Source organism: Ochotona curzoniae, unplaced genomic scaffold, assembly GCF_017591425.1.
Source record: "Ochotona curzoniae isolate NIBS_2020 unplaced genomic scaffold, NIBS_Ocur_1.0 contig_430, whole genome shotgun sequence".
NCBI lineage: Eukaryota > Metazoa > Chordata > Mammalia > Lagomorpha > Ochotonidae > Ochotona > Ochotona curzoniae.
Window position 1 is genome coordinate 25,133,745 of NW_024466219.1, and position 12,475 is coordinate 25,146,219.

Genomic DNA, 12,475 nt, shown 5'->3' on the forward strand with positions numbered 1-12,475 from the left:
TAGTCCAAGTACTGTAGTCTGACAACTTTACTTGGCAGACCTGGAGTCGGTTCTAGGCTCCTAACTTTGGCCTGGCACAGCCCAGCTGTTGAAATTTAAATCCTCCCAATACTCTAAAAGAGTTGTATCAGGAAGAGCAAAATTATATTTTGCAAGTCTATAGAAAATTCTTGAAGACTAAAATCATTCCAATCCTTCCATACATTTACCTACAAAAAGAATCACATTAACTGCTTGTGAAAAAAAATCTTAGGCCAAGATTTTTTTGTACTTTACCATGAACTGTTCATCTAAATTTCAGCAATATCCTTCCATAATATCGACTTTCAACTTCTTTCTTTGTATGATTAAGGAAAAAAGTACTGAATCATAGGTTCTTCATAAAAATGATGCCAATCACAGTAATAGAATCATTTATAGTGAAAGCCATTGTATGGGAGAAAAAAGACAAGAGGAAATCATTTTATGCAACAATTTCCAAATAACTTTAAATTTCAATAAAATTATAAGTAGTTTGTAAATTGTTTAAATCATCCTTGAAGGTAAAGCCCTGTTAACAAAAAGAACTTTATTGAAATTAGAAAGCTCTTGTACAGTGAGGCTGTTCATTAACAAATATATATCATAAAAGCAGAATTATATTTATTAAAAAAACAGGAAATCACATTTTCAATCAAATAAGACCATGAAATCACAAATTTATTTTCTTTTTTACTGTGACTTACGTGTGTAACCATGAATGTGTGTGTAGGTAGGAGAGCAGTGTGCTATACCTTTCCTGTGTCTAAACCACTCAAACCATCTAGCAACTGATAAAAATCCCGAGTTAAAAGTCTCCCTATTTCCAAATACCTCAATATTTGTTGTTATAAAAACAGTGTTTTCAGAAAACAAGGTTTTCTATTTCTTTCCTTAAGAGCTTAGCTGCCAAATAAATAAAAAGCATATCTACATATAAAAAATATAAAAAGAACATTTAATGAAAACTAGTCCTCATTGGCTAATATTTTGAGTATTTCAGATTTATGCATTATCAATAGAGGAGAAAAATTATCTGATGTCTCAAATGTGTGTGTGTGTGCACCTGTGTGTTTTTGCCTACTTTATTATCTTAGGCTAGTAAGTGAAGTGAGCTAGAGCTTGGTGGTAAATACACTGAAGCTGGTTTTTATTTCAACAATGGTTTATAATCACATCAACAAACTAAAGAAAATTCTAAACCCATTCCTGACTCTTTTCATTCCACTAGGTAACACTGCAGAATTCATTGATCTATCTTGCATTTGTCTGAACTAGAAAATTGGGGTAATCTCCTTCCTTCTCTGTATCCAATTTATATAAAATGATGCAAGTAAAAAATTGGATGTCAAGTATATAAAAGAATACTGTCAATTCATATATTCCTTTGAAGAGGAATTATTGCGAAACACAATCTGCACAGTTATAAATGAAAGGTGGAGATTTCACGAGAGTCATAATCAATAACTGTGAAATCCCCAAAGCTGTGAAATCCAATCAGACAAGGCAAGAGTTAATGTGTGAGCACTCCCAAAAGCTTAGATGACTTTGGAAACACAGATCAAAAACAAAGAGACGGAAAGTATAATTAACTCCATTACTGCTCAGTCAAATGAAAACAGCCATGACATCCTTTTTTATTTATGACGCCAGCAAATAGCTCAATTCCACTCCTGAATATTACTGTTGGACAGCGCTGATTCCACAGCAACCGAAACAGAAACAAGCTGTGAAAATTTATGTCACCAGATCATGTTATAGGTACAAGATTTATGCAAAAGACCTATAAAAAATAAGTAGCTTTTATATCTTCTTATAACAATTCTCCTCTAGCAAATGAAAGCCTATACCTAGAAAGCTGGGATTTCCAACGTGCTTTTAGAATAATAAAAATGTGTATTTATTAAATAAATTTGTTTCAGTGGATGTTGCCAATGACAATTAAAATGCAATCAAGCATCTATTTACATTGATGAAATATTCTCATTTTTTTACTGATCTCCTTTGGTAATTGGAAAATTCATCAGTGTGGTGTCTACTCATTATCGTTCTGAAGGTGCACAAGGAGAAATTCCAAAGGGAGTGTCTGAGTTACTCTCTCTGGAATGCCCTTTGTTCTCCACCTATATAGTCACATTTCTGGCCAAGCTTTGCTTCCTCCATCCCGTTCTCCACCCTTTGTTCCTGTTGGAAATAATATTATCCATCTCAGGGCAACGGGAAGACTCACTGACCTTGACCTGTCAGCTTTGAGGACAGGGATTATCTTAAGCAAGTTGTTTATGTTCCTGGCATGTAGTAGTTACTCAATGTACTGGCTGAGTTAAATACATGATTTTATGACATAAAACCTTTTATTCTCTGCAATTAAGAGTGTGATTGGTACAAGCACTTAGACAACAATTTGATTTTATACTTATGGTCAACACGGTTGATAGCAGCACAGCTTGTAGCACAAAATGGAGACGGAGTGGCACTTCATTCCACCTAATCCATAATGTGACTGAGACTGCAAACCTCCCAGCCCTACTGATACTGTTCCATCTTCTACACTAATATCTATGATGAGATTTAATTTATAAATCAGGAATGGTCAAAGATTATCAATGGTAACGAACAATAGAAGGGAACAGTTGTCATGAAGTTCATGCTAATATGGCTCACCTCTCAAAATGTCCCATTATACTGTACTCACCTTGGATGTTTATGTGATGATATGAGATGATACAATATCCACATGACAAAATGAAGTGTTGAATGATGCAGGACTTGTGTCATGGAATAAATTGTCAATGCCCTTTGATGATATGTCAGAAGACGGATCATTGAGGCCTGACAGTGCTGGGCAATGCAGTGTTTTCAATGTGGATGTGCTGGTTAAATAGATAATTCATATCTTGACTGGGAAGCCATGAGATTTCATCATGCTACTCAGACAACATGCAACTTCAACTTATCTATTTCTGGGATTTTTCCACTTAGTATGTTCAAAGCACAGTTGGCTGCAGAGTGATTGAAACCACACAAAATAAAGCTGCAGATAATAGAAAATGCCTGTACATTCTTATAAAATGTCATAGAATGGCCAGAAAGTAACAACAAGCAACAAAAAGTTGTTACTTTCTCTCCGTGATTTATCAAGGATAACTTTCAAATAGAAAGGTAAGGAAGGAATCATATCATTGCATATCATTCCTAAAACTTTTCAAGCATGAAACTAATCCAATCTATTGTGTTATATTCTATATGCTTTAATAAATGAAAATAAAAAACACTACCTTCAGCAGAAAAATTTCCTCAAGGGAGGAAAAGGATCCAGAACATAGAGCAACAGAAAATGTAATTAGTAATGTGTAACTGTTTATAACAAATGTTGAAAATATGAGATTTTTAAATTATATTATATTTCCTCTTTCTGTAAGAATACAATAGTCATTAGAAGAATGAGAACATAGCATTAAGATGGCATCTAATCGACTAGGGGATAACCATCTTGGTTAGGCTCTTTGTTTTATCATTTCAGAATGCCCTGAGTAAATTCATGGACAGGAAGTACACCCTCTGGATCAAGCCTGGGAAAAACACATAAACCCTAAATGGAGACTCCCAGGAAAGGAAACAGGATATATTTGAAAGCAGAAGACCAACTCCCAGGATGGATTTGATGCACACAGGTGGCTGTTCAGCCCAGCCTGACATGGCCTGCCTCTAGTCTCAGCATAACCAGCTGATGCTGTAACCTTGCCCAACCAGCCCACACCCATTCAGGCTCTCACTGGCAAGTGCATAGCCCAGCCCTGCCTGGACCAGCAGGTGTCACAACCTAACTCTGCCTAATCTGCATTCACTCTGACTATAGCAAGAGCCAAAGGGTACTGGAACCCAGCCAACACTGCACTTGCCAAGGGATGCTGCAGCCATTTTCAGCCCAGTCCACCCCTGGTATGGGCCCTCACACTCACCAGTAGGAACCACGCCTGGCAAGGGAGTCCCCTTAATTCCCATACCAGACCTGCTCCCCGCCCTGGATCTTGTGTGTGCTGGTCTTTGCTCTGATCCAGTCTGAGAAGCCTACCCTTGGCATTGGATGCTGCTGCCCAGCCTGGCCCAGTCCACCCCCAGTCCCAACTCTTGCCAGAGGGTGCTTGGCCTGGCCCTGCCCAGCTTACCTCCACTCCTGGTTCTCATGATAACCAACAGGTAAGGTAGCCTACTACAGTATGACCCACACCCCATCCTGGCTCCCTCACATGTCAGTGGATACTACAGCTTGACCAAGCCCTGCCTGTCCTGCCCCTTATACACATAGTCCCCACACCACAATGCCCCATCCCCAAGCCAGTCCACACACTAGCTGGATGAGTGGTACAACTTTGCCTAACCCATTCCCTACAAGAATTACAGCTTGGTAGGACAGTTTCCCAACTAGGTCCACTCCCAGATCTAGATCTAACATGTGCTGGTGGGTGCTAGGACCCTGCCCGGCATAGTATACCCCCAGTCCTGGTCTTTGTGTATGCTGGAGGGAACTGCAAAATGAAACCAGGCTGTAGCATCTGTTGACAAGTGCCAAGGGGAGGCAGGCCATACCAGACTGGGTCACAGCAGCACTGGTACATGCAAGACTCCAAGCTAGGGTGAGCCTGTTCGGGGAGCTCCAGGAACTCCCCTGCTAGGCTACTGCTCTCACTAGTGAGCATTAAGCTGGGACTGGGGGAGGATTGGGCTGGGCAGAACTGTGACACCAGGAAGCTTGCATGTGTGCTGGATGTGGGAGAGGGATGGTATACACAGGAACCGGGGCTGGGGATAGGCCTGGTAGAGGTTTTTTGGGATTGTTCCAAATAGGCTGCAGTTCCCACTAGTATGTGTAAGGATTGGGCTGTGGCAGGCTGAATTGGACTAGCCTGTAGTACCCATCAGCTCACATGAGGGATGGAGCTGGGGGTGGAACTGATCAGGCAACTGTATTCACCAGTGTGTGCTTAGGCTGAAGCAGGTGTCATGCAAAACCAAACCCCACACTAGCTAGCACATACAAGAATCTGATGTCACCCAAGGCAAGGTTTCTTAGGGAACTCTCGAACTAGATCACTGGATTCAAACGCTCGGCACAGGAAAAGCACAACATATGTGGTCTGACCTTGAAATGCATACATCATGACTGAGCCCCCTCAGTTGCTGATAAATGTGCAAGTGGACAGCATGCCTGGAGGCACATGAGGGACGTGACAGCAAGTTCAGTTAGGATGGCAGATGACATCGAGTGCCTTGTCAGAGGATAGAAAGCAGAACAAGTTGGACAGCTCTTCTAGAAAAGCTTTAGCACAGTATGATGGTGTGTAGACACACTAAGGTGGACTTTATCAAGCAGTAGACCTTGGAAAGGTTTTCCCAATCCTGGAGTAACGAAACCAACATCTCAAAACTACCAAAACCACTCAAGTAACACCGTCAGAACACTCCTGCCCACATCAGGGTCTCTAAAATGCCATCCCTATCCTCTAAGATGGCCATCCCTGACCCAGATCTTCATGTAGTTTGGTAGCAAGAAGTTGCTGCTTCTCTCCTTCCCAACAGGAGGAGAAGGAAAAATTGGAAACACTTGTTTCACCCCACCTTCCTCCATACTTCAACTCTCTTTACTACAATGGGTTGCCCACATGGGTATATACCCTGCTCAACTATATAAACAGCATTAAAGATTAAATAAAATTAGATTGAAATTTAAAAAGAAAGTAAAAGAAGCATGCGTTTTCACTCTTGATACTAACACAATTCATGCCTCGGTGGTAGAGGCATTGGGAAATGCCTTGCCTACCTGTAACCCCAATCTTCAGGAAGACTTCCACATTCATGTTCTTTCTATAAACTGGAGGAATACGCACTTATTGAAATATTGTAGTTTTTAAGTGAAGAAAGGCCCATTCAAAATCTCATTGGGACAAAAATTTAATCTGTCACAATTCCAGGCAATCTAAGATAAATGCATACATTTAGATGATGGAAGCACAGCAAGGTATCCCGTCGCAGTAACGTGCATATCTAATCTACTGGATTCTTATAAAGGCAAATATAGGTAGGGAAGTGTACACATTATTAAGCTGTGTTTCTTTTTAAACCAAAGGAATTTGTTTTTATTGGAAAGGCAGATTTACAGAAAGAAGGAGATACAGAGAGAAAGATCTTCCAACCACTGGTTCACTCCTCAAGTAACCATAATAGCAAGAGCTGAACTGATCTGAAGTCAGGAGCCAGGAGATTCTTCTGAGTCTCCCTTGTGTGTGCAGGGTCCCGAGACCTTGGGCCATTCTCTATTAATTCCTCAGGCCACAAGCAGGAAGCTGGATGGGAAGTGGAGCAGTGGGGACAAGAATTGGCACCCATAGGGGATCCCAGCATGTGCAAGGCAAGGATGTAACCACTGGGCATTGTGCCAGGCCCTAAGTTGGGTCTATAACAACATAGGTACTCTATTTGAAATGTAATTCTGAAAAATTAGAGAACTTAAAAATATATTGTCAGATATCAGGACATAGCAAAAAGGAAAACTAAATTCCTCTTCTTTTATAGTGGTCTCTCCTAAGATTTCTGAGTAAAATCATCCAGGAATGACAGCTGTATGCATACATTTTGAGCTGTGGGTGTTTATCTCTGGGAGTGGAATTGCAAGTTAATGAGGAGTAATGAGGACTCTTCATTTAGTATCCCATGACATGAGTTGAGACATTCCTTACAATAATAATGAATTATTTTTAAATACAAAAGTGTCAAAAAATCAGAAAAATAATAGCAGCCACTATTGAGAAGGGTGTGAATGAATGGATAATAGTAATAGCTATTATTTATTGAGCACTTAGTATATGCCTTGTACTACTATATTGTTTATATGTAGCATCACCTTTCATCTTCACAATTCGCCCATAAGTTACTATGCCCGCATTCCAGATGAGGGAACCAAAACATCAACCACAAACTGGTGGACATTGTACCCAGGCAGTCTAGTCACAAAAGCCACCTCTGACATCAGCCTTCTATTCTGCTGCTCACTTGAACATTATGCTACCTTGAATATAACTCAGTACATGTCTCCATCTGGTGTTTTAAAAACAAAATTTCTAAGGTGTTTTAGTCTTTAACTCAGAAATTCCATATCCATGAAATTTTCCATGATCATGCTAAGAGGTAACGGTAAACTAGCCCCAAGTGGTAAGTGAGAGAATATTTATCTCAGTAATGCATATTAAAGCAAAAAAAAAATCAACATCCATCAATAGAATAATTTTGAAACTTATGATGTAGGCTTGCCAGATAGTTTCTACTTATTTATATGAAAGATTACATTAACACTGTTGCATTGAAAAACAAAACATTCTACACATGTGATATTGCATTTGTGAAAACAAAAACAAAACTAAAGCTGAATAAAAGATACACACAGAAAGCAGTCTGGAAGGCTCACTTCCAATCTGCCACTTTCTGGGAGAAACCATCCCTTACGAACTGAGCCAAGCAGCTGCTCCCCTGCTGAACTGCCATCATGGTTCTCTAGTCCCACTCTGCAGGAAAGTGGGATCGTACCCATTTGCTTTCAAGTGTTATATTCTTCACCTTTTTCAAACCAAATGAAGAGGAGGAATTACATCTTTCTTATTCATACCATTTACCCAGGCGCAAAGTGGTTCAGAGTAAGCATTCTGTAAATACTTACCGAAATAATGTTGAACAAATTCATTTTTTACAGATGATAGTTGCCTTTTAATTTTTTCTTTCTTTTTTTCAGCTTTTACAAAGGAAATAGTGACTATGGCTTCTATAGTTAAAGAGAAAAACAATGAAACTTTTTTATGAAGGTGAAATCCATTCATCAAATGATCCATTTACAAATATAGAAGTGATATTAATAAAATTGGAAAGTCCCAGACTTCATGCATTTGAGGCTTTTACTGGCTAGAGGAGTCACTGCCTTGAAACTCACGTATGCGTTCTTCTCTTTTTTAAGGTTTAAAGAATAAATCTACCACTCTCATTGAGAATTTATTTCAATGTTCATATGCACAGGGAACCTTTCTGTCCTCAGCACCCCAGTTGAACTGGGAAAAGCCAAGGGGCAGAAACCCCACAAATAGGGCTTCTAGAGAAATGGTTGCTTGGAGTTCTATGTTTGTTGGCTTGTTTTGCTTTTGAAAGACATCAGAAGGTAGAGGCAACGACTTGAAGGACTGCAAACCCTGTTTTCTCTCTCTCATTATGGTCAAAGAGAATAAGCTGAGTTGATCTCAGACTCCATTGTCAGAAGCACAGGAGTCATTAAGCAAATATTAGTTGCAAATAATGACTGTGTAAATGACTATGTAAAAAATATTCTTTTCATTTGTCTTGCAATGGCAGGAAGAGCCATAAAAATCACAACTGAAAAATGTAACATTTGATAAAAAAAAAAATAGTTGGGGGAAGAAAAAAGGGTATTTATAAATTAATTTGTTTTCAATATATAAGACCTTGTACGTAAGGTTCCAACACAGTGAATTTTTACAGTGAAGCTATAAACTTAAAATGGGGATTACAAATGTGGACAATATAATTTATAATACTTGCATAGCTTTCAATTATTCAGGTGCTCAACACCCAACAAATTGAATAGTGAACAAGGGTAATGAATTGAACCTTAAGAAGATGATAACAGAAAACTGGGAAGTTGCCACTGAAGAATTCATGTCCAGAAGTAGCCCAGAAAGAAATAAACTTGTTTGAAGGACACATTTTCTCTTTCAAGCCAAAACATTTATGGAACAGTAATGTAAGTAGGAATTGCTTTTAAGAAATACCTGTTAAAGGCATAAAACTGCTAAACTAGTGCATTTCAGATGACCAAACAGAGAATGAGAATCATAAATTGGCTTGTTACTTTCTCTGAGAGTGCGAATTCTCCATTTCATTATTTTTAACAACATTGAAAAGGGGGGAGGGGAATGTGGTTATATAAATTATTAAGCATGATCTCTTTAGATTTAGGCTTGGAGGACTCCAAATCACGGAGTTCCTAATAGTATTTCATACAACGCTGCAGAGCAGAAATTTCAGTAATGAAATGGCTTCTGAACTCACCATTCAAGCCTGAGTGGGAGGATGCATGCAAGTGAAGGTTCGCAAGGAGAGATGCATGGTCAGCCTTGCATGGTCGTGTCTGCTTCCAACCATGCTGCAGACCAGCACGATGTGTGCTGGCCAGAGATCACCACAAGCATCAAATTAAATACAATCAGTTAATGTCAATAAAAATGGACAGTTTCTACAGCCCACAACCCTCGTTACTATCACACACACATACACACACATCTCACTCTCCACACTGATCATCCCATTACAAGAAGTCTATCTACTCAAGGGATTGAAAGCATCATCTGACTTTTATAGAAAATGTAATCTAGGAGGCCACCCTGCGTGGTGATTAATGGATTGCACATGGGGTCAAAGACTGGTTTCAAATATCAGTTTTACTGTTTTTCAGATGGATCAGGCAAATTACTTAACTTTCTCATATTCAGTTTCTTTATGTGAAATGCTGGGAACAATAACAATATCTACCTCAGTATTAGTGGTGATATTAAATGAGATGGTATATACAAAAGATTTAGATATTTTCCTGGTATATAGATGGCATTCATTGGATGTTAGCAATTATTATTGGCTTAAGAATCCCTGGTAAAGGTAGGGTGTTAATAAGCTCTTGGAAAATGAATATCATGAGGAAGCTATCATAAAGCTTTCTGCGCCCAAATAAACTTCCCTAATAATCCCTTTTTCCACATACCTTTTGAAGTCTCCTCATAGTCAAGCATTTTGTTTTTATTAAATATACAAAGTATTGAATTTTTCATCTTGATATGTCTGAAATCAACAATAGCATAAAACATATTTAAGTGCAAGGATCTATTCCTTACTGTGTGTATAAATGTCCACTAAGTAATACAGAATGAATGAGTCATAGAGGGAAGCATTTTTAGCTCTGAGCTCTTAGAAACCTTGAAAAAATACACTTTTGTTTAAAGGTGATCTGCAACAACAAAAGAGCAATAATTCACAATACCAAGTTGGATAAGTCAATTAACCTCTTTGGACCTCAGTTTCTTCACCTGTAAAATGAAGACGATGGCCAGAATGATGCCTACAGAGCCTTCCAGTTCTCGTATTCCCCAATTCTGGGCTAATATCATTATCACGGCTTCTCTGCAGTGTTAGGTTATACCCGTCACCCCTTCTAATAGCCATTCAATCTTACTTCTAAAAGCCAGGTCCCACTGGTGTCAGAGAGTGCGCTGCTTGTTTCTCGTGTGCAGTGCAGAGCTCAGCGGTGGGGAACAGATGAGGATTGATGCCTCTGTTGTGGCCACAGCTGGGCAAGCAATTCCAGCCTTCAGGCAGAGGGAAGCTTGCTCAGAGCTGGGGGTATCTGAATTTGGTGCACGGGAAATGACCATTGGTGCAGTCCCACACAACAGCCTCATGTTTACGGGGTGTCTTGCCAGGATGTCACTTAGCGCTAGTGAACACTTGGTCTGAAAAAAAAGAACCAGCAACTGTTGATCTGCCTGTCTTTGGAGTTTTCCTTTCTGTTCAGCAAAATGTGGAGACGTGTCCCTGTGAAATCACACAGAGGTAGAAAATCTGCCTTTTACTCCCCAGCCGTACATCTCCATTTCAAGCAAGCTTCATGGCCAGGTTTAGGAACCTTTGTTTTACTAGGGACCTAGAGGATGCACACACTCGTAAAACTGGTGTGAAGAGACTGCCTCTACAGAAAAAAAAAAAAATGATGGGGGAAATGTGTGTTTAGGTAAATATAATTACTCTACACAACTAAGTCTAGTTAGCTAAGGAAATAGTGAAATAAACACCCCAAAGTAAGAAAAATAGAGGAGCTATCTCATAATCTCAACCAAAGGGCTATGCAATTACCTTGTTGGATATACACTGGAAAATTTTATTACAATAGGTTTCATTGACAAAGAAGAGTTGTAAATAGCAATTGCCTTGCTGGACAAAGCTATAATTCATCCAAAAGCCCAGGGAAAGAATAGTGTGGGTAGAAAATAACTTGGAATCTGCTTTTTCATTACTACCACAAACTCCTTTTTTTAAAAAAAATTCCAAAACTGCCTCAGGAGTCCAAGGAAATAGCTGTAAGAAGAACCAAGGCTTTAGAAAAGCATGACAGTTTGAGGAAGAAAGAATCTCTCCATGAGGCTTTTCAAAATCAATTCCAAATTATCCCACTTGCTATACTGGAAGATCAAAAAATTTCTCTTGGAAAGTTTTTACTATGTCTTTGTTTTTAGTTCAACAGCAGGTCTAGAAACCTATTGCTGGTGTCCTAAGCATTTTCTATATTTTATCCCTCATTGTTACTCATTCACTTATTTCTTTCCTAATTTTCTCCATAAGCACTTGAGGAGACAATGCTGATGATTAACACAAGAGTCCTATTCTTTTTAAGATTTATTTTTATTATTTTTTTATTGGAAAGGCGAATATACAGAGAGGAGAGACAGAGAGGAAGATCTTCTGTCCGATAATTCACTCCCTAAGTGAGCGCAACGGCTGATGCTATGCCGATCCGAAGCCAGGAGCCTCTTCCTTCAGGTCTCCCACGCGGGTGCAGGGCCCCAAAGCTTTGGGCTGTCCTCGACTGCTTTCCCAGGCCACAGGCAGGGAGCTGGAAGGGAAGCGGGGCTGCTGGGATTAGAACTGGCGCCCATATGGGATCCCGGGTGTGCAAGGCGAGGACCTTAACCACTTGCGCCACCACGCCGGGCCCAAGAGTCCTATTTTTAAGTAAATCATCAAGTATGTGTCTGAGTCAGACAGTGGGAGGTAGAAATACTAGTTCATGTTGTATGTTGATTATAAATGAGCGATAAATTGTCCAAGCCTCTATTCCCTTCAGTGTGAAATAAAAATTATAACACGTTGTTCCTAATACACTACACTGTGACTGAAATCAGATAAGACACATGAAATACTTGTGTCTATGGCAAGGCTTGGAACAAAGGGGGATCTTAATAACTGATGGAGAGAATAAGCATCCTTGCTACCATCATTATTTTTTTGACATACCCTTGTGTGCTGTTAGCTACTTTCCAGTTGTGTAGAAAGAGCTTTACTTTTATGCAGTTTTCAAGCATAGGGAAATAGAATATTTTCCCTAAGTATTAAATCATGTTTTCTTATACATTTCCAAACTATAAAATCATAGGAAGGGGACCCACCATATGTATCCAAAACTTTGACCATTCCAGTCAAGTCAACACAAATATCAAAGGCTGAAATGTTGCTCGTGATGATCATTATTGCTCCTCACTGAGCTCTTACTTATACAAGGCATGGATTACTTCTTTCACTATTACGATGTGGGCATTTTTATCCCTACTTTCCAGAATTGGGATAGGGATACAGA